The sequence below is a fragment of the Falco cherrug genome, chromosome 5, assembly GCF_023634085.1.
Source record: "Falco cherrug isolate bFalChe1 chromosome 5, bFalChe1.pri, whole genome shotgun sequence".
Taxonomy (NCBI): domain Eukaryota; kingdom Metazoa; phylum Chordata; class Aves; order Falconiformes; family Falconidae; genus Falco; species Falco cherrug.
The window spans coordinates 15,683,164-15,709,887 of NC_073701.1; the positions used below are offsets into that span (position 1 = coordinate 15,683,164).

A 26,724-nucleotide genomic window follows, 5' to 3' on the forward strand; every position below is an offset into this window, starting at 1 on the left:
TGCCAATGACATGCAGGATCAGCTACAAACTGCCTTAAACTGACATGAATCTGTTAGCCACAACGGATAGTCCAAGGGTGATCAAAAGAGACTTCAGGGCCTTGGGATGGTTGGTAAGGGAATCTGGAGCACAGGTTATTTTTGCCTCTCTCCTTCCATTTGCAAGCAGTGACACTGGGAGAAACAGATACACCTTGTCTATTAATACATAGCTCCATGGCTGGTGTCACTGCCACAGTTTTGGTATTTTTGGTAACAGGATGGACTACGTGGCACCAGGCTTGTGGTTGTCAGATGGGATTCACCTTTCTCAAAGAGGGAAGGCTGTCTTTGCTTATGAGCTAGCAGGGCTCATTGATAGAGCTTTAAGCTAGACTTGAAGAGGGAGTGGGATAATATCAGGCTTGCCTGTGACAAGCTGTGGGATGGCACGCCAAGTTTAGAGAGATGGGGTGCTAGTGAGGGCCCTCAACCTGTTGGTCTGAGTCATGCTGGCTGCACTGGAGCATACTTGAAGTCTTATGGAGATGAGCCAGGGACTCCTGAGGTAACAGGAGCCAATAGAGAAACACCAGTGAAACACCTCAAAGGAATTAAAGGGTGTTCCTCTAAGAAGGTGACATGGCTGACAGCCCAGCTAAAGTGCCTCTACACCAATGCACACAGCATGAGCAAAAAACAGGAAGAGTTGGAAGCTGTCAAGCTGCTAGAAAGCTACAACCTAGTTGCTGTTACTGAAATTTGGTGGGACGAATCCCATGACTGGAGTGTGGCTATTGATGGCTACAGGTTGTTCAGAAGGGACAAGCGAGGAAGGAGGGACAGAAGGGATTGCCTTCTATGTCACAAAATGGATAGTGTGTAAAGCTGTCTCTGAAGAACAGCCATGAGCATGTTGGAAGCTTATGGGTAAGAATTAGAGACCAAGACCACAAAAGGAAACTTGCAATTGATGTCTACTACAGGCCGCCTGATCAAGGGGATCCCATTGATGAAGCCTTCTTACTCCATCTACAGTGGTGGTCACACTCGCAGGCTCTCATCCTGCTGGGGGACTTCAACTACCCTGATATCTGTTGGAAAAGTAGCACAGCAAGCTGCAGGCAATCCAGGAGACTCCTGCAACGCATTGAGGATAACTTCTTAAGCCAGGTAATAGACAGCCCTACCAGAGGGGATGTGATACTGGACCTGATGGTCACCAATGCAAGTGAGCTAATCAGTTATTCCAAGATTAGAGGCAGCCTGGGCTGCAGTGGTGGAGTTCGCAGTCCTGGAGAATATGGGTCAGGCAAAGAGTAAAGTCAGGACTCAGAATTTTAGGAAAGCAAACTTACAGTTCTTCAAGGAGTTAGTCAATAGCCCTCCCCACCCGCTCCCCCCCCCCCCCCCCCCCCCCCCGGAAACTGTCTTCAGGGACAAGGGAGAAGAACAAAGCTGGTAGATCTTTAAGGATGTTTTCCATAGAGCCCAAGAGCTCTCTATGCCCAGGTTAAGGAATCAGGAAAGGAAGGCAAGAGACTGGCATGGTTCAATTGAGACCTGCTGGTCAAACTAAAGGGCAAGAAATGCACAGGCAGTGAAAGCAGGCCAGGTATCCTGGGAAGAGTATAGGGATGCAGCCCAGTTGTGTAGGGATGGGGTCAGGAAGGCCAAGGTGTGGCTAGAGCTGAACTTGGCAAGCGATACAAAGCATAATAAGAAGGACTTCCACAGGTATGTCAGCCAGAAAAGGAAGGTCAAAGAAAGTGTACCCCCCTTATGAGCAAAAATGGAAAACTGGTAACAATGGACAAGGAGAAGGCCATGGTATTCAACAACTTTTTTGCCTCAGTCTTCACTGGCAGTCTCTCTGCCCACACCTCTCAAGTGGATGGACTGCAGAATGGGGACTGGGGGAGAAAAGTCACTCCCACTATAAAAGAAGATCAGGTTTGTGACCACCTGAGGAAACTGAATATACATAAATCTATGGGACCTGACAAGATGCATCCCAGAGTCCTGAGGGAATTGGCTGATGTAGTTGCCAGGCCACTCTCAATGATATTTGAAAAGTCATGGCAATCAGGTGAAGTCCCTAGTGACTGGACAAAGAGAAACATTGCACCCATTTTTAAAGAAGATAGAAAGGAGGACCCTGGGAACAACTGACCTGTCAGCCTCATCGCTGTGCCTGGGAAGATCCTGGAACAGATCCTCTTAGAAACTATGCTAAGGCATATGAAGGATGAAGAAATTATTTAAGACAGCCAGCATGGCTTCACAAAAGGCAAGTCCTACCTGACCAAACTAGTGGCTGTCTATGATGGAGTGACTACATCAGTGGACAAGGTAAGAGATATGGATATCATCTATTTGGACTTCTGTAAGGCCTTTGACGTGGTCCCCCACAACATCCTTCTCTATAAATTGGAGAAATATGGTTTTGATGGGTGGACTGTTTGGTGCCTGAGGAATTGGTGGATGGTTGCATCCAGATGTAATGGTCAATGACTCAATGTCCAGGTGGGAGACAAGACCACAAGTGGTGTCCCTCAGGGGTCTATATTGGAACCAGTACTGTTTAATATCTTTATCAATGACATAGACAGTGAGATTGAATGCACCCTCAGCAAGTTTGCAGGTGACACCAAGATGAGTGGTGTGGTTGACACACCTGAGGGACAGGGTTCCACCCAGAAGGACCTGGACAGGCTTGAGAAGTGGGGCCATGTGAACCTCATGAAGTTCAACAAGGCCAAGTGCAAGGTCCTGCACCTGGGTCAGGGCAACTCCCAGTATCAATACAGGCTGGGAGGTGAAGGGATTGAAAGCAGCTCTGCGGAGACGGACTTGGGGGTACTGGTGGATGAAAAGCTGGACCTGAGCTGTTGCATGCCCAGAAGGCCAGCTGTATCCTGGTCTGCATCAAAAGAAGCATGTCCAGCAGGTCAAGAGGGGTGATTCAGTGCCTCTAGTCTGTGCTGGTGAGACCCCACGTGGAGTGCTGCATCCAGCTCTGGAGCCCTCAGCACAAGGAAGACATGGATCTGTTGGAGCAGGTCCAGAGGAGGGCCACAAAAATCAGAGGGGTGGAACACCTTTCCTATGAAGACAGACTGAGAGAGTTGGGGTTGTTCAGCCTGGAGAATAGAAGGCTTCAGGGAGACCTTATTGTGGCTTTTCAATGCTGAAAGGGAGCTGATAAGAAAGATGGGGACAGACTTTTTAATAAGGCCTGTTGCAATAGGACAAGGGGTGGCGGTTTTAAACTAGAAGAGGACAGATTTAGACTAGATAAAAGGAAGAATTTTTTTACAGTGAGGGTTGCCCAGGTTGGTAGATTGGAACAGGTTGCCCAGAGAGGTGGTAGATGACCCATCTCTGGAAGCATTCAAGGTCAGGTTGGACGGGTCTCTGAGCAACCTGCTCTAGTTGAAGATGTCCCTGCTCATTGCAGGGGGGTTGAACTAGGTGACCTTTAAAGGTCCCTTCCAACCCCAAACCATCCTATGATCCTACATGCTCTGTTTCCAAAGAATGTTCAGTGTCTTATGATTTTGAATGACTTCTGTGGATTTTGGTGTCTATGAATACCATCAGGAAATACCACTACAGGTACTATTTGCTGGATGGGGACCTAAAAGAAAATGAAGCAAACCAGGATGGTACTTTATTGCTTGATGATTTTTGTTTAGATTTTTTATTTGGATACTTTTTTCATTGTGAGAAACTTCCAAAATAATTTTTGTCAGTTCATATTGCCTGGCTACACTATTTCACTTTGTGTAGTTTTTCTGGTTGGGATACTTTCCAGAATTAGATATCAACAAAACCAATTAAATAATTTGGTACAGGCAATTATAGAACAGAAGCAATATTCTTCTAAAGCAGGCAATCAAAAAACCAAAATGATGCTTTATTTGACAATAAACCTTGTGTTTGGCGTTGCAATCTGAAAGGTAATAAATCTATAAAAATGTTACTACATCTCTTAAATGCTGAATAATAAAAAAGAACACAAATTTTCATGTTGGGGGCTTAAAGCTCTAAAATGATAAAGTTTTATCAGAAAAAAATCTGAAGCTTAATGAATAAAAACAATGGTACCAAGTCACCTCTGTATGATACAACAGAATAACAGAAATAATACAGAGATAAAATGTGACGTTTATTTTATTTTCTTACTGATGAAATATCACACAAACCACTTTTGAAGAAGCTTATTAAATTGGAGATTGTTTAAATATACCCAAATTATACCTCCATTTCTTATTATGGATGAAACTTAAAGCAACTGAAAGTGTATTCTCTTCTCAAACTACAAGTTGCAAGATAATGAATCTTAATAATGTGTTTAAGGAGGGATAGTAATGCCCTAGTCAAAGGACTAAAATGTTTGGGTTTTTTTGAAAGTGTGGTTAAAATCATGGGTCAAAATCACTTCTGTGCCTGGTAATTTTGCACTGATCCAGTTAAATCTCAAGGACAACATAGAACAGAGAGTGTACTCTGCTTTTCTGTCTGTGCATTCATTATTATACACAACCTATATGTCCTGTAATCATCACGCCCTAAAAGAACATTGCCCAAGTGAGTTACTTAAGTCATGTTGACTGGGTTTATTTTGTCTGTGTCATAGGTGGTTGGGGAGGCATGGGCAACCCAAGAAATTTGAACCTAAATGCCCTCTGCTGTTTCAAGTGTATCCATGTCTCCCTCTAAATTCCTGACAAATTAGGCAAGCACAATACTTTTTTTTTTTTTTTTTTGCATGTTGGGAACCTTATTGGGTCATTCAGCTGTTCCAAAAATCTACATTGCTGACAGTAGCAATAATGGCTGAGAAACTGGAAAAATCCAAAGAGAACAGTAAAAAATCTAACCAAAATGGGTCTCCCACAGGGTATTTAGGTTCTCCAAATCGCCATCCAGGAAATCCCTTGACAAAAATCAATAAACCCTGGGCTTCCAAGCTGTTTTTTTTAGCATGTTGAGGGCAATTAAGCAGGCAGGAGAAGTAAATGTTAACAGCCTTTTCAGACTGTTTAGATGTATCTATCCACCTTTCTTCCCGCTCAGCTCCCCTCCTCAGCCAAAAGATTGGAGTGTCATATTCCAAACCCCTCAACCTAAAATCTTGGTTTCATTAGAAAGAAATTTTCTTCTATTTTTGAGATTCCTGGTGAGGTTTCTTGTATCTAAAGAGCCTCTGCTTCAAAGCTGTGGTTGTTCTAGGGCATTGGATGCTCATCTAGCTGCTAGGCCACGTTTCTTTGATATGATTGTCTATCACATTTCTATGGACAGTGTATCTTTCATAGCATGGACCTGTGGCTGTAACTTTTAGAGAAAATGCATCTTACTTGATTAGGGCCTGAGCTCTTACTGTCCTTCAGGTTTCTAGTTCTGAATTACAGTATAATATAATCCACTTAAAATACTTCTTTCTGCATTGATCGAGGAGAAAAATCCCAAACCAGTACTGTTCTTTGGACCAAGTTCTGCTGCTACTGTTCTTTCTGCTGTCCCTTCACAGTGTGGTCTGAATTGATTCCTGCTTTTGGACTCTGCAGCTGTTTCTGATTCAAGCCAGAGCCTGCTGAATGTTTGCCTTGGATCGATTAACAAATATTTTTCCCCATAATCCTGTTATAGTTGTTCTAGGACACAGTGTCGAGTCTCTCAATTAACTTTAATGGACTTTGGAACAGTCCTGCAATTATTAAGAGGGCTTTTTCTGTCGAGATATTGATACAAGGCGCTGCCCATACATATCTTTTGGGCTGGGGACACTTACAACGTAGTCAGGGGAAAATACTCATTTCAGAGATGTGTTTTGGATCCACAAACTCTGCCAGAGAGCCCTGTTTGTCCTCATAGCATTTCTTTCAGATAGGTCAGCCCAACTCCAGAGAGAAAGAGCAGTTGTATTACCTCGCCAAAAGGATATTAATTTTTTTCTGAAAAAAACCAGAAGTCTAACAGTTCTGAAACCCAGTCTCTGCTAGGTTATGGACCTCCCATCTAAACGTTTCCTTGATTATGTGAAAAATATAACTCTCCTTAAGACCTATGCCAGGACTTCAGCTTTTAGGCTTTCACAGTTGGGCAGCCTTGATCCTTCTGGTCAGGAAAGCTATTCAGGTATTGCATCAGGGCTACATTCTCCAGTTTTGTGGGGAAACCCACCCATGAATATATATATCTACACCTATTTCGTTAACATCCCAATGATGTCCCAAATCTTTTGCAGCCAGGTAATACAAACCTTCAATATTAGATAAATGACTGAAAACAGAAACAAAAACCATCTGACTTCATCCTATATGTGATAACTGGATTTAATTTAAAAATCAGAGAAAGAAAAGGGATATGGCAGTGATTTTTAAATATTGAACTTAAAAGCTTTTTCTTTAAAAGTCACATGCTCAAGACAAAGCTGTCCCTAGGCACCTTTAATGTACTTATGTGGCAGTTATGCAGCAAATAAAGTTATTTTCTTTGGCAGCAGTTTCAGAGAATATCTTCGCGTAAAGAATAATTTCTTTTCCTTGAACAATGGGATGGGTTCATAAAAAGTATAATGGGTACATTTGTTTGTTTTTCAGTTTTAACAATTAGGAGGTATTTGTATGTGTGTAAAAATAGAAAGTAGGAAAATAATGAATAGTTATACTTATAATTAGCATATTTTGATACTTAGGAAACCAGAAGCCATTTCTATGCTTATTAAATGTGCATTGTCAGCTTCAATTTTTTGAAAATAGCTAACTAAAAAAATAATTTCACATGAAATGTTGCTTAAGGAATATATGCTGAAATTAAATGTAAACTCAGACTTTAAAATGTGTAGAACAATATTTAGCTTTCTCGTGCTTAGAATCATAGGGTGGTTTGGGTTGGAAGAGACCTATAAAGGTCACCTAGTTCAACCCCCCTGCAATGAGCAGGGACATCTTCAACTAGAGCAGGCTGCTCAGAGACCCGTCCAACCTGACCTTGAATGCTTCCAGAGATGGGTCATCTACCACCTCTCTGGGCAACCTGTTCCAATGACCAACCTGGGCAACCCTCACTGTAAAAAAAATCCTTTTATCTAGTCTAAATCTGTCCTCTTCTAGTTTAAAACCGCTACCCCTTGTCTTATTGCAACAGGCCTTATTAAAAAGTCTGTCCCCATCTTTCTTATAAGATCCACAAGATCTTATAAGCTTGTTAGTGTAACAGTCTTATCACACTAGCCCTTTAGATTTTAAGCAAAACTTGTGCAAAGGTCTCCCATTGTGGGTCTGGGTAGTCCAGCTGTATTCACGGCACTGATTCAAGGATATTATGGCTGAACAGGGCTGGATGCTTCAGCCTATCAGAGCTAAAACTACTGGTAAAGTTAATGTAGTTGGGACCCATGTGCTCTGAAAGACTGTGTTTGCAAGAACACGGCTTTAGAGAGGGTTTGAACCAGTGCCCCTTGAATGTAACAAACACTGTTTTCAACTGGTTTCAACTCAATCCTTCCATCTTGGGTGTGGAGAGGAAACAGTGATCAAATATGAACAGGTGTTGAACATAAGCAGGTACTGGAATTTTTTTTTCAAGTGATAACCTATGAATTGGTTTAGGTTATATAAATAAAGAAATAATTAGGAACGTCATAGAAATAAATAGAGAAATTATTTATTGACAGGAAGGGCAAGGCAATCCAAAGGCTAACTTAAAATACCCGAGGCCTGTTGCCCTTTCCAGTAATTCAAAAAATATTAACATATCCAGAGAGCAAGCAGATGAGGACCATAAGTTAGGATTTCTGAATCACCCCGTGGTAGTACTTGTTTTACTCCTTCCCATATACAGAGAAGGATGGAAGAGATCACTGTCATTATTTAAAGCTAGTCTTTGGGAATACATTCCTTGCTAAATAAATTTATGAAAGCAAACTAACTAATCATTGTAATGATTGGGACCAATAATTTATTTTGTAAGGCATATTAACATAGATCAATCAAGACTGACGCTACATAATTTGTGTTCTCTTCATATGCCCAGATGAGGGCAATAGAAAGTCTCCTATTGATTTTTATCATGAAATAATATGTCTGCTGCAAAGACCAACTCAATTGCCGTTCATTACACATCCAGATTGTATCTTGACCCTTCTGTAAGGATGTGGTTAATGGTGATCCTCGCCTATTCATGGGGATCCTGTGTAAGAAGCTGGAGGGTAAAGAACAGAGGGCAAAGTGCAATTTTGAACCAGTAATCATTTCTGTATTTCTGTTTGTTTATTAAATGAGATTGACTTTCCAGCCTTGATATATGCAGATGCATAATAAGCCATTTGGTTCAAACCAGCAGAAATTGCCTGAAAGTAACAGTAGAAAGTTCCTAGGGGAAGGAATGCAACTGTTTTCATGTGACAGAGAGCAGAGTACCCCATGGGTTGCTGAGAACAGTCACAAATGTAGGATAATGACTGAAGAGTGTTCCTTACTATAGTAAGGCCATGGTAATTTGTGTATGTATCTGGTTTTTGTTGTAGGTTGGGGGTTTTTGGCAGATCAAAAACTAAGCTGTAAACAAGGCAGAATTTCACACACTACTAAAATGTGCCAAAGTATTCTTCCTGATGCTGAGGTTTACTATTAACCTGATCTTTCTCATGGCATTTTCGTAAAGTAGAATTGTCAATCCCCAAATAATCCAATCACACAAATGTCTTTTAATATTCCTTTTAGAATGTATGCGTGAGAAGTTTGTTCAAAGTGGAACTGAATCGATCCATTTTATATGTTTCTACTGCATTTCACATATGTCAGAGTTCTGTCTGTATATTCATTCTCTATTTCCATATGTACAACTCACAGCTAACATAATCTTAATCCCTTTAAAATTTCCTTTAAAACAAATTCACAGATAATCCTCACCCTCTAGTAAGGCATAAAGAGAAGACTCGAGGGGAAATAGGATGTGGGGGAATTGCTGGGGAAAAGAAGTGAAGTCCTCCATGAATTATGCATATACCCATGGCTTGCATGCATCAGAAACAGGTGTATGGTTTATTGTGATAAGCAGGATAGCCCCATGGGTTGGGCAGGCGTATAATTCAATTGGTACAAGTGGGAAACTGAGGCAAGAGACAAGTCAATGATTTCCCAAGTTTTTAAAGTAAATTTAGTATTGTGATAGGGAATACCTGTCTTTCAGTACCCCACAAAAGTGATGGAATTATTATGATTTTAGCAGCTAATCATACCTTCACACTTTGCTGTACAACCTAAAGAGAGGAAAAGAGTCATTGTTACAGTGCAGCTCTCATCTTGCCCTAAATGGAATTTGCCAAATATCTAACCAGGTTCTCTTCTCTTTATCACCTAAATGGTCTCATAGATGGCAAATGGAATTTCCCAGCCTCACCCCTCATGTTGATGCAATGAGTGGGTTATAAATGGGTAGTATTTGTCTTTTTTTCATAAGGTCTTGGCTTCTACTATGAGGATGTCTGAAAGTGTTAATGTCCCAGAAGTGACTGGAGAAAGTACTGAGCAGAAATAGGACTTTTATTTTAATATATTGTCAAAGTCAAAACCAGAACACAATTTCACATCATGTACTTTCATTCTCAGGATGCTGGGAAATTGTGGGGGAAAAAAACCCAAAACAAAACAAAAAACCCAAATCATCATTCAGGGGATGGTGTGGATGCTTTACAGCTTGATTTCAGCAGACAATCTGTTTAGCCTTTGAGAAAGGGAGTTTAAGAGGTAACTACATCATATGGTGTAGTATCTTCACTGGATTGACAAATTCAAATGAAAAATAAGGCAATCAATTCTTCTTTCATTAGCCCTTGAAACAAATTCATCAGGACTAACTAAATGCATTTTTGTCAGACACGCTAACACAAGTTTTATTGTATTTAGAGACTAATTATGAGACTAAATGGAAAGGAAGTTGAGAGAAATTTAGTTGCCTGTGATACACAAGATGTTCTAATGGTACCATTTTAGCTTTAGACTTTATGCAACAGAATTTTAATTTTCATTTTAAAAACTGTGTCTTTCTAGGTTTCATGATTAGGAAGATAAAACATGCGCATGAGTCATGGCAGTATTTGCTGACGGGGATTGGAGATAAATCCCACAGCAACTTGTGATAAACTGGTCCTGGATTCTCTAACAAACTGTTGTTCTGAAAGGTGAGAACTGCTCATTTTTTCTAAACATTCGGATGCAGTATGAGGAGGGTAAGTGCATACAGTATTAACAACTTCACTGCCAATCAGGAGAAATACCTAAAAAATAAACACTTGCAATCAAAGATTAATTTCCAAGCTGTGGAAGTTAATACCATGTAGAAGTGAGTTCTAATTGCAAAGTGGATTCCCGTTTAATCCAGAGGAAGCTCCTGCAAATTTTTTAGCCTGCTGTAAAATCCAGACAGTTTACTACAGAGTTTGGGTATGACTTATCATAAGTTATGCTGGAATTTATTTAAGAGTATCATAATATTCTTATATTATTAGAAGAGAAATGTCCTTATGCGATTATATTAAAATTCATGTTCATGTAGATGGCCAAGAAAATGGCACTGTATATAGGATTTGAATCATATTATGCAGACAACTCATATACTATAGACAATCTTGGGCAGAGGAAAGAGACCAGAGAAAAATGTAGTGGGAAGGTAGAAAAAAGTAATTCACCGCTTGTTTGTTTTTCAGAGTCTTGTACATATTGTGTTTCTAAAGATTTCATAAATTTCCTATTTCTTTAATTCACTACAAGTATGATCTAGAATAGCTGTGTTCTCTAAAAAGTGGCTCTTTTTCTCTAGGCTGTGAAACTGTTACTGTTTTAGAGATTCTAATGTGATGGATTATAAAGAATTTCTGAAGAATTTTGGCATAAGTACAGACTGTTAAAAAAAGCACAGAACACAAAATTTCAAGTATGTGCTCAGAAAAAGAGTGGAAACTTGGGTACTTTTCCTTTTTCCGTTTATATCAATAGAAGTATTTCTGTTGGCCTTGATGGATCTGGTTTGCAATTTTGTAGAACGCTGATAGCCTCTGATTCTCAGCAGATACAACTAGGACAGGGAGGAAAAGAAAGCCAGTTTCCTTTGGCCTGGGAAATTTACCAAGTCTGTGTGAAAACTGCCTTTAAAATCAAAAGGTGACATGTTACATGGGCCAAAAAATAAAATCACTATTACAAGCTCATAAACCCCAGATAAAGAATTTGTTACTGTAATTTGGAATCTTGTAGCACTTGGGAACCTCAGTTTTCACCCAGCATTCAATCATACTGAATTTTGCAGGTAATCTTTGTAACAAAGAACTTGCACCGTAAGGCAGTAACAAAATGGTGAACTTGGACATGTTGGGGAGGTCAAGGTGACAGTAAGACATTTTTTGTCAGCATGACAGTATTTTCAAGCATAGCAGCAACCTAACTTATTGGAGTGTTGGGATTGTCTTTGTAGGCATCAACTTAAAGAAGGATGTTTAGGAAGGATTGATGGTCAGTAATTAAGTCAGTTTGGGCAGGTCCTCTCTAAATATAAGGATCAGCATAGGAGTAGATGCAAAGTGTATCTGTTTGAAATTGCAAGAACCAAACAGTCCAAGGTGGCATGAGGGGTCATTCCTGAGTGAAAGGCGATTGCCATGGAGGACATGGGATGTGGAGACCATTAAAATGAAGGTGTTAGCTTATGTTTGCTGTCTAGGGAAGGAAGAGTCATTCATAAGAGCAGGATACAGTTGTTTTCGTCAAAGATAGAAAGAGTGTGTTTCAGTAATTCAGTTGTTGGAGGCAGTGAAAAGATTTAGCCCTGTATGTGGATGAAAAAGGTTGTGTTTGAGAGGTTAAACAGCAAAAGTCTGCCAGATTTACCTGTAATGTGAGTGTGAGGACCAATGGAGAGGTGGATTTAAGAAGGTGTTCAAGTTCAGATAGTGAGAAAGGCCCTTCCAGCACATTTATAAATAATAGACACCTGTTTGCCTATCTTGGAATTTAATTTAGTGCATTTAACAAGGTATTTTCTTCATCACATATGTACATGTATGATATTTTGGCAGTAGTTTTTTTCATGAGTGTGAGGCTAACTGCTAATATTTTTAAAATTTCTTTTTGTTTTAAAAAAAGCATTTAAACTTACCTTTGCTGAAGAAAGCCAGTAATGAATGACTCGTATTTTGCAGGCTAAAGAGCATTAGCTTCATCATTTCTACTACTCAAAATTTAGTGCTTCATGAAGAGGATTATTAAAAAAAAATCCATCCTGGTCTAGAAAAGTGAAGTCATCAGTCCAGAAGTCTGAATTAGGTTTATCCTATTTCTGACAAAAAATATTGCCTTGAGTGGTAGGAATTATTTCTGAACCAGTTTTGAATAGGTGGCCTGGTGTTCAAAGGCCCTGGATACCACTAGTTCACATTGGTTTCAGTAGGATCAGATAAAGCTGAACTGTTTTGAAATCATGATGACAGAATATCTAGTATTTTAATAATACTTTTTCTTCTCACTATTTTACATGACCGTGGTGTGATTATATAGAGTTTTGTAAGTTTGTGCAGTACTATCAAAGATTGTTTTGAAACCATTACTAGAAGTAAATATAACTACCAAATACAGAGTTTTTCCCTGTGTGGGATACTGAAATTGTGGAGAAATAATATTAATTAAGGCTCCTCCTCCTTCCTAGTAGTGCTGTACCTAGCACTGTGCATGATTAACCCCCTTAAATGACCCATCTAGTTAATGGGGCTGGGGACACAACCTCCCCACTCATTCTGCCATAGGATGCCTCAGACATTCAGAGTTTGCTTGTAGGGTGTTCCTTCAGCCTTACCTTGCTCACAGTGTCTTGAATTCACCTCTTGCCTTCTGATTCCCAATTTCATCTCTTTCACCCTCCCACTTTGAGAAGTGTAGCCTTGTCCACAATAAAGTAGTTATAAAAGATTACTGCTTAACATGGGTCTAAAAATAGATTTTACAATCATCTAGATAAATTAGGGGTAAACCTCTCTGGTTCATTTCTGACGTGCAAAACTGAGTGATATTTGTTTAATAAATATTAGTACCCAACCAAAACGAATTTGAAATAGGGTAGTTCTAAATGGAATTGAGCACTCACACAAATGATTTTCAAAAGCTTAAGTAATAAAAAGTATAGCTTTATTTAAAAAAGAAGGAAAAATCTATGTCCAGCAGGCCACTGAGTGGGCAGAGGGAACAGTGGAATGCATGCCCTAAGCAGTGAATAGTCACACTTTGTACAGAACAACATTTTGTTTCCTGTGTAGCTCCACTGGAATAACCTTTGAGTTTGGTGCACATACTCTTTGTGCATAAAGTTCACGTGGCATGTGCAGGACAACCCAGGGATCAGGCCCAGCCAGCATGGGTTTATGAAAGACAGGTTCTGCTTGGCTAACCTGAGCTTCTATGACAAGATGACCTGCCTAGTGGATGAGGGAAAAGCTGTGGATGTTGTCTACCTAGACCTTAGTAAAGCCTTTGACGCCACCTCCCACAGCATTCTTCTGGAGAAACTGGCTGCTCATGGCTGGGACAGGTGTACTCTGTGCTGGGTAAAAAGCTGGCTGGGCGACTGGGCCTGAAGAGCGGTGGTGAATGGAGTTACATCCAGCTGGCAGCAGTCGCATGTGGTGTTCCCAGGGCTCAGTATTGGGGCCAGCCCTGTTTCACGTCTTTATTGACGATCTGGTTGAGGGGATCAAGTGCACCTTCAGTAAGTCTGCAGGTGACACCAAGCTGGGCAGGAGTGTTCATCTGCTTGAGGGTAGGAAGGCTCTGCAGAGGGATCTGGACAGGCTGGATTGATGGGCCAGGGCCAATTGTATGAGGTTTAACAAGGAGAAATGCCTGCTTTGGCACTTGAGTCACAACAACCCCACACAATGCTACAGGCTTGGAAGAGCAGCTGGAAAGATGCCTGGCAGAATAGGAGCTGGGTTGATGGCTGGCTGAACATGAGCCAGCAGAAGGCAAATAGCATCCTGGCTTGTATCAGAAATAGTGTGGGCAACAGGACTAGAGAAGTGATTGTCCCCCTGTACTGGGCACAGACGAAGCTGCACCTCAAATACTGTGTTCAGTTTTGGGCCCCTCACTAAAAGAAAGACACTGAGATGCTGGAGCATGTCCAAGGGCAACAAAGCTGGTGAAGGGTCTGGAGCACAAGTCCTATGAGGAGCAGGTGAGGAAACTGGGGCTGTTTAGTCTGGAGAGGAGGAGGCTCAGGGGGGACCTTATTGGTCTCTACAGTTCCCTGAAAGGAGGCTGTAGCAAGGTGGGGGTAGGTCTTTTCTCCCAGATAATGAGCAACAGGACAAGAAAAAATGGGCTCAAGCTGCACCAGGGGAGGTATAGATTGTATATTAGGAAAAATTTCTTCACGGAAAGGGTGGCCAAACATTGGAACTGGCTGCCCAGGGAGGTGGTGGAATCACCATCCCTGGAGGTGTTTAAAAAACGCATAGATGTGGTGCTTAGGGATATGGTTTAGTGGTGGACTTGGCAGTCCTGGGTTAATGATTGGACTTGATGATCTTAAAGGTTTTTTCCAACCTAAATGATTCTGTAATTCTATGGGACACTGAGACAGGAGTATGTGAAGGAAAGGGAAAAGATAAGAGCCTTTTCAAGGTCAATAGGAATGTTTATTATCAAAGGCCTGTAAGGACACTGTCTTCCAGTTCCTGAAAATACATTTTTGGTAATGGATAATTCTGAAAACATACTGACAAAGAGAGGCAGTTAGTTTCTAGTAGCACATTCTGATATTAAATGTAGCAAAGTTAAATGGTAAGTTTCTAAGTTATGTATATTATGTTTTAAAAGATACATGAAACGAAAAGCTACTACAACAAATTCACAGATTAGTTAGTGTAATTTTGAATTACTGATCGGCTTTGAAATACAAGGATATACAAGAAAGTTATATTTCAGGTTTGGTTTAGCCTGTTTGTACATAAAGATTTGTCCAGTTATCAAAAACGGTCTTTAAGAGTTGTAGATGGCATTGTTTCTTTGAAGCTGACAAAGATGTGGACTTTGCTGGATCAGTTTTCTTAACAGCACTAATCTGCCAGAAAGTAAAAGCGAAGGAATAAAAGCTGAAAAAACTTTTTCCAGTCTTCACCAGCTGAGCATGTTGTGGCAGAGTGCAGTCTGGATAGCACTGAGAGGGCATTTCAAGAAAAGGTAAGGGAGTGCCATTAATACTTTGAAATACTTTGACAGGTGGAAAAGCTGACCCAGGCATCACAGGAAAAAAACCCAAACTGCCAAGCTTTGAGGCCAGTTAATTATATCAACTTCTTTTATGAACAGATTCCATGCACAGGGTTTCTTGTTTGCTTTTACAGCTGGTTAGCAGAAACAGCAGTTCTGTTTTATTTTGTGTGTTGCAGTCTTGCTTATTAGCTTCACAGCATTAGAAATGTGTGTATTAGAACTCCAGATTCCTTAGGCTAAAACAAAATGAGAGCACATCGAAGCTTGATGGCTAAGGTATTTCATAATGTGAATTGCTAGATCACTCTGTCAGATCAAAGTAAGTGATGACTCACACTGAGTAATGAATAGTTGTCATTGTATGAAAATTGTTTTCTGGCCTGCATGGAGTAAATTATTAGTGGATAGGTGCTACTGCAGAAACACTTTTTTTTGTATGTGATGGCAAGCTTAGAATAGAGAGTGGAGCTGGAATAGACGATGACAAATGAACTCTCCACATGCCCTTAAATGCGATCTTAACTGAAGAGGGCTGGGGAGCGTGATGGTGGAACATAACTGTGTTCCACCTGCTTTATGGGAAGGTGAAAAGAAAAATCTCCAAAACTCACTCTTGTGCCTTCATGTCACGAAAATCCTGACTGTCTAAGAAAACAGGAGCTGATTCTGTGCATCAAGACTGCATATTCTACTACAAACTCAATTACACAGGCCTGTAACTGTGCTTTCTCAGCCTTGAAAAGACAAGAGAGGACGGACAAACAGGGCTACAGGGACATTCAACATCTTGATCCTTTTTCATCTTGTATATCTTTGATATGGAGGTCAAGGCCTGGACTGGAAGCACAGTACAGCTCACCTTACAAGTCCTCACAGTCCTTGGTGTTTATTTTGGGCTTTCTAAAATCTCTCTATACATTATCTTTACACTGTGATTTTGGCAGTTTTGAATGAACAATAATCAGCTTAGAAGCAGATGGGGTACTTGTCAAAAAATGGCAGGGGGAGAAAAGCCTCAGGGATGCTTGCAGTATTCAACAACCCAGTGTGAGCTAACATTTCAGAAAAACAAACCAGTCTTCCTATTGTTTCATAAGCCTTATCAAAATCTGCAGTAAGTCAACTTTCAGGCATTTTACAAGTCCCATAAGCAAAACCACATCCACGTAGCTCCTTTGCAACAACCAATGAATTAAAAAAACCCGAAGAAGTGTGATAAGTTTATACAACAGCTATATTAACTATTCCGTCTTCTAACATTTTCCAGTATTCATTGTGCTAACAACCCATTTTAATAAAGGAAACTTTAATACTAGGTTATGCCATGAATGGTTTTAAAGTTACATTAAGACAGGTGTTATGAAGCAGACTGATCCACCAAGTATTTTTAGCTCTGAATTTTGAGGAGAGTTATTATTTGAGAAACTTGTCTGACTTGTCATTTGAGAGTGTGTGATTGGGAATACTGTTTTGTAGTGAGCTTATTAATTAAACATCTGACGGTCAGAGCATGCCAGGGTAACCTATTTGATCAGTTCACAGAGAAGAACATTTGAAAAGGTCTTGTAAAAAATGTATTATTGTTCTAAAAGCTTCATGAACTTGATTTTTCTGAACAAAACACTATAAATTGTATTCATTACAGCTGTGTTCAGCCTATCAGGACATTGAAAAAGCCTTCAGAGCAATTGATGTCAGTCAGAGTGGATTTGTGTCTTTGGATTACTTGAAGTCAGTCATAAATGGCTTTATATTTCCTTTGCTGAATGAAACTTTTCAAGAGCTAATGAATAGGTAAGAATCATACTATTTTCTTAGGGGACATTTTTTAGAGCTGCTGCCTTATAGCTTTATTATTGCTTTTTGTCACTACCATCATTAATTCATCTTACTTGTGCCTGTGTTGCAGTATGCATGGCACTGATATAGCTGGGTATAAACCCAAGTTTTTTTGCAGTAAGGCATATAGGCTTAATGGAGTAGAAGCTTTAAGTTACTGCTTTCTTACTTCTATTTGCTCACAAAATTGTATTTAATTGCCTAAATGGAGCATTACTGTCTTGCATTCAAATGACTAGTGATGTGGGATGGTGTGAATTTGCTGGAAGAGCAGCTTCATGACTGTTAGCACCATATTCGCATGGTGACAGCATGACTATACAAGCCTCTCCTTTTTAAATATGCTGGTGTGGCAAGGAAGAGAAAGGAAGAAGTGAAACTAGAGTGGATGAATGAGCTAATGTTGAACGCTTTCACTCTGCACTGCTCATTGTCAGTCACTGAAAAAGAAAACTGAAGGGATACTTCAGTGCTGCATAATAAAGCAATTTCATACCTGGAAATCTGAATTTAAACTAAAATAAGGCAAAAATCTTTTGAAATTAGGTTTTGACATTGTAAATATTTTTATTAAAAGTGCTGTGAAGGTTGAGAAATCATGCCAGCTACTGGATTCAAGTCAATGTACTATTTTACTTTAACCAGGCAACTTTGTATCTTATGACCAAAACTGAAATCATCTTTTGGGCAGTCTAGTGTACAGAAGATAAATGGATAAAAAACATTTTCCAGCCCAGCCTCAAGGATCTCAGCAGAGTTTAAGCTACAGGACATTTTCCAAAATACAATTTCCTGGACATGACCACTTCAGCATACGCTGACTATCTTCCTGAACTCATATTTCCTTTTTAAAGCCAAAATATCATAGGAATGGATGTTTTCTGTGGCTTTTGGTTAAATCTAGACCAAGATCTTTTATGATTAATATTCTGTACTCAGAAACCAAAAACTGTGAGAAGAAAACTGCCAGGATATACTTTATACTTGTTGGCAACAGTGCCAAGGGCATATGGCCAGTCAAAGAGAAAGAAAGAACAACTTAACTCTTACACAGCATTTTTACTCCAAAACATTGCTTAGGCTTATAACAACAGGACAAGTCACCCAAATCATACTGTGTGAGGAGGTCAGTAACCAGACTATGCAACAGCTTAATGATTCCACAATTTATAGTTTATCCATTTAAATTGTTGGAAGAATAGAATCATCCATGTAAATAATCAGTTGAGTTATTTCTTTCTTTATATGCACCAGTTAGCTGTAAAGACCTCAGTGCAGATAGATGTTTTACAGCAGCAGGTGCTGTATGAGAATGTCATCTGCAGTAACCATATTGCTTTGTGCATTCAGCAGATAAATCTGATTTGCTTCTAGTCATTCACAGTGTGATATAACAATGATCAACTATTACTTTGAAAAAAAATTGCTATTATAGTTTTTTTTCAATTAATGTCACTTGCTAGTTTAAATCTTAAAGTAAATCTTGCTCTTAAGAGCAGTTGCATAATGGAGAGATTTCTGCATGTATTCTTCCACTGGAGCTTTCTCTAGTATTTGAAAAATATAGTGACATTTTAATGATGCTGTAAACAGAAATGTTCAAGCCTATGTATGCCATATCTCTTAGGTGATATTTCTCAGATAATGTAATTCAAAAGCTCCACCAGGTGAATGGAACAGCAGCAAAAGTTCCTCATAGTCATCTAATTCTAATAATGAAGTAACTTCATTGCAACTGATAATAAATTTAGTAGTAATTGATGGGCAAGCAACGTGATTTCAAGGTTTTTAAGATTCTATTTAAATAATCTGACATGAGATGTGCCAAGGAGCTGTTTATAAGAAATAATACATGACAGCATTTTATGATTGTTAGAGGTATTTAAATCTCATGGGCTCCTGATATAAAATTCAGGGCCCATTGAAGTCGATGCAGTTTTGCCTTAGACTTCGGCTAGGATTTCATCCTTGACTGGTTTAGGACCAGATTACCCACGCACTTATCTCTCAGTATATGTCCCCACTGCAGCAAGATCAAATACATCAGAGGCAGACCATTGAGGTGTACTTCATTCAAAGGACATCACTCATCTGAGTTCTGAATTCCCTGAATTCCTTCTACTCTTGAAAATTCTTTCACTTAGAAGTAAAACATCATGAACTTGAGGTTATATAAAGAATTTCATAAACTGAAGGATTTAATTTCACAGTATTTCAGCATTCCCATGTAAGAAATATTTTGGTTATGTTTTGGAGCTTTGCTGTGGATTGTGTCCCTTCACAAGTGGAGGGGTATGAGTGAAGTGTTCTTGTTGATGGTTGGGAGCAAATCATACATGACTAATGTGAAGGCTTTGCCAATGGAGGGTCTAAATTCTAAGATTTTTCTGGTGGCTGCTGGGATTTCTAATTGGTGACCTTTTTTGTGATATGAGGTGAATCATTGTGCTCACTTGGTCAGGACTTGGGTGAACACAGTATCAGTTAAAAAACACAAGGACAGTTCAGCAGCAGAGGTAGTTTTAAACTTTTTGTGTTACCCTCATGCTTTAGGTTCTTTAATTTATGATTTCTATAAAAGCCACAGTACTAAGGCACTGATGGTTAAAAATTTCTCAGTGGGTATTTTCTAAAGTATCACTATGAGGTGATAATCACACAGTTTTACCAGGTATCCATGTTGTTACACTCTAATCAGTCAATTCTTTTGGAAGTATATTCCTTTGTACTTGGACATAACCATAAGCATACTTCTGAAAAGCCATGCAGAATTTATTTTTATTACTTCAATAAATTAGCTGGCCTACTATATTAGATTAAAAACTGGATTACCACTCACAAAAGATGTGCATTTTTTTCTGGCTCTACTGTGGAATGATCTTTCTATGCTCCAGTTATTCAACCTATAGCATCTAGATATTGTACTTACTGCCCTTCTAGCACAGCTTGAAATCTGAGGGCCAATATTATAACTATAAAGAGGGATTGTTTTAAAAATAAAATACAGAAGTCCTTCCTCAGCTTTTATTACCAATGATTCAGCTTTGTCTAGATAGGGCTTTATTCAATTTGATCCACAAAACTTAATGCTGGGGAGTTCCTCCCTGGCCCCCATGAGGGCCTGATTCATCCCTTTCCATGATGAAACCTGCAGAAGAGACATGCTGTGTTGGCCAGCCACAGGCAGAAATGGAAAAACTCCACAATCCTTCACCTATCTGCAGAACGGGAGAAAACCACTGCACCTTGTGGACTGATCAATGTCACCACAAATCATAGCTAGTAATGCCAGACCTTCACACACCCGTATTAGTATTTCTTCCTAAGTTCCCTTCCGCTTCCAGGATTTTGGAAATTGTTGCTGCTGAAGTCTGAGAGGCAATTGTAGAGCTTCTGATCGAGGAGGTGGATGTGGAGAGGTCTGTTGCTCCGATTGACGCAGCTTTGGCTGGTTGCTCATTTTCAGCGCAGAATTGCTCTCTACAGTGTGATTTGAGTGATTTAGTAGACCATAGATATTTGAGTGTGAAGGGATCTCAGTTGGGGGCTCAAAATAACAGTTGTTATCTTGGCCTTAATTTTAAAGATCATCTGTTATTTCGTACTGTTTGTTTCATATTCATTTATCCAAGACAATAATCAGATATGAAATATCTATCCTTCCCACAGCTTTTTTTAATAACCCATTCCTCAATAGTATTGTTGGCAAAGCCCTTTCCTGCAGGGAATGAAATGGTGAAATGTGAATGCCAGCACTGCTTCTGTCTTCATTTACCTTGAGTCTTTGGTGCTTGGCCCTTCCCAGCCCTTCTTCTGGGCTCTGGTGCAATTGTGCTGCTGGTGCTGTGGGAGATGCTCAGCCCTTGAGCCACTGAGCCGTGGTGCTACTCTCAGCCAGGACCACTGTAAAAAATCAGGTTCCCTCCTCACCCGTGCTGTCAGGTTGTAGTCAACCAAAGTCTGAATGCTGTGATTCTTGTAACTTTTGGGTTTTAGCTTTGTTGGCTGAGCTTAAGGAGCTGCTGGATAGTCTGAAAATGAGGGGTTTTTTTGTAAAAGATCCAGGTGACTACATTTGGTAAATTTTCAGCCTTGTCCTGTGCATCCTGGGTTAGTAAATGCTCTAAACACCATCTGCCACCATTTTAAGGAGCAATAGGAGTTTTAAAAGCTTTTCTGAGATGACTACAGTAGCGAGTCAGCACGTTTCTGATAATATGTGAGGGATGTAATTGCCTGCAAAGCACCCTCTGAAGTAGGAGTGTATTTAGCCATGCTCATTGGAGCTTTCTGCTATACCGTTGAACCTGAATAGGAGATATGCCAATGGTCTGGGGAGTCATGGGATTAGGTCCTTATTGATTTTAAAGTAATTATTCATGGAATATGATACTGGTGAATCCCTGAATTTTTAATGTAGTTTAACATTTCCAGTACTTTTGAAGTTTTCAAATATGGATACAACGAACATCATAACATTTAAAAAACCAACATACTATTCCCCTTAGTTAGTTTCTCTACTGTTATGTGTAAATAATGAGAAGGGATGCATTAAATACTATCTTATTCTAGACATCTGTAATGTGAATGTCTACGCCTGAACTGCTCCTCCCAGACTCCATTTTATAGTCACTGGAGAGAAACAACAGGCAGGATTCATCTAATCAGTTTTAGATGTCTACTTTAGGATGAGATGAATCCTGTCCTGAAAGTGCCTGTTTCTCCCCAATGACTATAAAGGGAACTTAGAGTGACTCGTTCAGGTGCAGGCATGTACATTTGGTTAGATAAATTCTCACTTGGGGTATAGTTCTTCCACAGCTAGACATTTGGAATTGAGAAAACAAGTTGGCTCAGTTTATGTATTTAGTAACAAATAAAATCTATGCAAGCTTACTGTAATTATGAATGTTGCACACATTGATGTTATAACAATGATGTGATGTTCTAATTCAAAATTCTTCTTGGAGTGTGGAGTGGTTTTATAAGAAAACCTTTTAAAATTGTTTTGTTTTTTAAAAATCAAGTTTGGAGTGAAAGCCAGAGGTAAAATTGCTTGGCAACAATTTTAGAAAAAATCTGGGATGCTGGGAGCACCTTTGAAAACATGTAGACAATTCTTACAAGAAAAAAAACTAACATAAGCGAGTAGGAAGTTAATTTTTTATGTGAGTAACCTGTGGTATATGTAATTAACGAAAGTGTATCCACTCAATGGTCAGTCTTGTTTAAACTCAGTTAAAAAAAATCTTTTGGCAATGGTTTGTCTCATATTTTGAATCCTATCAAACCCTGATTCTTAATGAGGTGATTTATTCTTTCTGCTCTGAGAAGAAAATAGCGAGCAAAAGGCTGAGACATGAAAGTGTTGCAAAGTTTGTCTTTTTCCCTCTTGCAGAGTAAATCCAGCTAGAGATGAAGTGACACTGTTCTTTAGAAGCTGCACAGAAACATCCAAGATGCTTATCCCTCTTTAAAGCAGGCATTCCTTATGCTTGATGAAGTAAGAGCAATTATTTTTAGGTGTTGTCTTGGTTAATTACTCTTACAGCTAAACATTTGTGTCTCATATCTGCTTCAAAGTAATCTGGTAGTTGCCAGTCTTTGTTTTCTGTTACAGCAGCACATGGAGTCTGTTTTTCAAGTTTCTTTAACATAGATATGTGCAACTGGGGACTAAATAATCTGTAACAACCTCTCTGATAAACAAAAATTATTGGCCTCCTACAATTTCACTGGAAATCATGTTGGCCAGTTCTTTAATCATCCCTGTGGCTGCCTTTGAACCTCTGCTAGCTTTTCTGTATATTTCATGAAATGTTATGACAGAAATGAGAATTGGTGCTTTCATAGAAGTTACACTGATACCAACAAAAAAATAATATATATAACTTCTCAGCTAAGTGTTCCCCTGCTTCTAAATCCAAGGATTGCCTTGTGCTTAACATCATACTGGCATTTTATTTATGCTTCGATTATATATTATGACCTGCAAATCTTTAAGAGTAGCTGCTCCTTATAATTAAGATTCCTCTTCTATTCTGGCATATTTTCTCCATTTCTCATTGTAGGACTTCATTAAAAAGCTTATTTTTGTGCTTATTCTTCCCAGTCATATTGTATCAGTGATTTGTTCTCTTCATCATTTTACCATTCCGTTTGTCTTTGTTATCTGTGGTCATCTAATGTTTTAAAGTTTTGTGGTTTTTTTTCCAGGTTATTTGTACATATGTGCATGTGCCTGTGTATATATATGCATATATATATATATAGAGAGAGAGAGCTGTGTTTACTCTGTACACACACGCACAGAGACATGTATATATACGTGTGTGCATAAAAAGGATGTATAGCACAGGGTGAAAAATCAGCCCCAGCAAGACCTTGTTAGCAACAGACCTACTGGAGAATGGGTTATTACCTACAATTCTATTTGAATATTTCTGTTATCTGGCTCTGTTATCTATCACGCTTGTTTGATATCTGCCATTTGCATCCATAGTGTTCTCATTTCTTAGTCAAAACGGCATGCCACTGGTCATAAGTAAGGTATACTATTGCCTCGGGCCGCAGGCTGCCCCAGGACGGCAGTGCAGGCAGGGCCCTAATGCCTATTTTGCCTGTGCCAGAGTGCTGGACAGCCCTGTTAGCTGCTGCCTCCACGAGAAGGATCCAGATGTGTTAGTGTGCTGTTGTTGACATCCCTATGGTGACTGGTACCATTGGTTATGTCAGTGTTGGGTATTATATTCTGATTATAGAGGTTCATTATCCAGGTTCATCTCTGAACCTGGCTCTGCATTCCCTCTCCCCACTCTTCCTCCTGCTCAGGGCTGTCTCTAGGCTCAAGTGGATCACCTCCTCTCGTCTACCGGTCGAACATGAAGTGTGGTAACTCCCAGAAAAGCTGATTTCCTTATTGGTAGGACAAAATGCCATACCTACAGGCTTTGACATTTAATGAAGAAGGAATGCTATGAAAAATGTTCAGTCTCATGTGATCAACACAAGAAAAATATTCTTGGATGTCTTATTTCCTTTTCACACTAATATCTGCATCATAATATTTAGCAAATACTATTCTGCTCAGCTGCTGTATGTGATAGTTCAACAGAGCAGTGATCTCACCAGTGAGCTCATTATTAATGTCTAAACATGTGAATCTGTAACATTCCTAAATAGTTATGTAACTGTGTGAGTGAGTTTTCAGCTATTGTGAAAAATCCATGTAAAACAGGTAAGACATTTCCTCATGTCTTAGAGTTAACAAAAGTAAGTTTCTTGCTCTTTTTTTTTTTTTTTTCAGGAGATAGAAATAGATTTGAACTTGAATGTCTTCTGTTCCAGGACTTAAATACATTCATGTTCTTATCTAAAAGTTTTTAATAGGTTCATGCAGCATGCTTCTGATTCTTCATCACATCACTGCTCAGCCCACAACCAGCTGCCTGCTCCCTTTTTCTTCCAACTGATGTTTTTTTTCTGAATTGTTCTCAATGTGTTGGACTCTAAAATGATACTGGTCCCTAGTTGTTAATCTATATCCTGAAAACAAAATCCCAACCAAGTAGCAGTGCTTTCTAATGTACAAGCTAGAAATATGTTCCCTGAAACTATACCACAAATTTGACTTTAAAATGTTGTATCAGATTGATGTTTTATAAAAGGATGAGTGAAGCACCCTTTGATGTTCTTTTGTGTGTCCTCAGTATTTTGTGGTTTACTTTTAAAACTTGGATCCTAGAAAAAAAATAGTTATACAAGTGCTTCAACACTAAAGAATTAAAAAGAAAACATCTCTAGCCTCCTAGAATGTTTTCAGTTTCTCCATATATTCTGAAACACAGAAACAAAAAGACATTACAAATAATGTGTGAAATATTCAGTATAAATTAGTTGAATTTTTTTTTAAATTAATTATATATGTATGTTATTTTTATACATTCCACTATATAGAGTGCATTGTGTGATAGTTCTTGTTCTTGATCACAGGCAGTGTCCCAGTCACCTAGAGCATTGGCATTTGTGTCATTTGAAGATGTGACATTGTATTTTTTATGACTTTCAGAGTCATATTGTTGCATCCCCTGCAAATTTAGAATCGCAGTATCAAGTTGTAATCTTTCACCTGCATTATTTATTTTCTTTTATTTTAGTCTCTTTTAAAAGGAGATAGTTCACTTCAGGGCAACGAAATCAAGTAGTATTGAAAAGTCTTCTAAATCAAATTATTAAACCCATCAGATTCATAAGAGAAACTAAACCGTTTTCTCTCCTGTTCTGAAACATGGCATCAGGTAAACTTTAGAGTGTTCCCAGCATTATTAAATGTTTAAAGGAACATAGTGGGTTTACTATTATATCTTAATACTACAGAACATGAATACCTATTTAACATTACATGTTGAAGGAGACCAATCGGTTGTGTTTGACATTTAAATTAAAGATAGCCATTAATATTTGCAGGATAAAGCTACACCTTAGTCTGAGATACAGCATTTTGGAGAAGGGAAGCGTGTACATCCAAATACACTGCTTAGCAATGAATACAAATCCCCATGGTCCCTGGGCACACAGGAGAAATTACAGAGAAGGTGAATCTCATTTGATGAAGGGATAAGATCAGTGTGATAGATACAGTTAATGAGAATCAGAACTATGTAGTAATGATTATAAGCTTGTATTATATAATATAAACAGCGCACGCTATCGTGTATTTGTAAAAGGTTTGTGTTTGCAGTTTGTCATCTGGCAGGTAGCTGTAACTCAGGTGTTACACTGACAACTTGAGCCTACTGTTGCATAGTTCACTCCAATTTCAAAAGTACCTTCATCTGACTTTTTGTAGACTTTGGATTGCCTTTCTGTGTTTAGCTCTGGAGTATGATCTTTTGATAAGAACTGTCTGTCCTTACCAGTTCTGTGGCCCTCACAATTTACAGAACTATGCTAAAATGCCTTTCTGTCAGTTTTGATGGAATGTCATGATACGTATGTCCCATACACTGGATTGTGTGATCATCCTTTTAGTGGACAAGCTAGTTTTTTTATTACTTTGATTTGCTACATATTGCACTTCTTAAATTGTAGACTCTGTATTTCAGAATTGAATGAGCAAATAATAGACTGAAAAAATTAAAGCTCTCAGTCTGGTTGACACAAGCAAAAGGAGCACTGGGCATATCTTCAGAAGTACTATTGGCATTTTTTATTAGATGGTTTTATATAGATGATGTATCACAATTCCTTTCTAATATGATTACATAAACCCAGTTCTTTTTAGCTCTGCAGTATTTCATCTATATACATATATATATGACCACAAAAAAGAAAGAATTCACCTAGCAATTTATAGGAAAAGAAATCAGTTTCATACACTGCAGTAGATAATAATAACGCCTACAGCGTTCAGGCCGTGATTCAGTAAGGCACTTTACGACATTATTTTAATTCATATACTGAACTGGAGCATTACTGAATGAAATTGTTAACAAAGGCAGAGGTATTGGGGTTGGTGGAAAGACAGGCTGAAGAAAGAACTGTTTAAACCCCAGCACGTGGAGGCTCTCACAATGAAAGAAATACATGTAAAAATGGCTTATATTTATAAATAACATTATTTTTTTTTGGTTGG

The 26,724-nt window shown here is 39.0% G+C and overlaps 1 long non-coding RNA gene across 2 annotated transcripts in view; it reads left to right on the forward strand.

Annotated features, from left to right (window-relative positions):
* The window catches only part of LOC114014270 (uncharacterized), a 118,253-nt gene that overhangs the window by 22,287 nt on the left and 69,242 nt on the right, over positions 1–26,724 (forward strand). For both annotated transcript variants that reach the window (XR_008732644.1, XR_008732646.1), the window contains exon 4: positions 10,044–10,174. This is a non-coding gene — a long non-coding RNA (uncharacterized LOC114014270). The remainder of the gene's footprint in view (positions 1–10,043; positions 10,175–26,724) is intronic.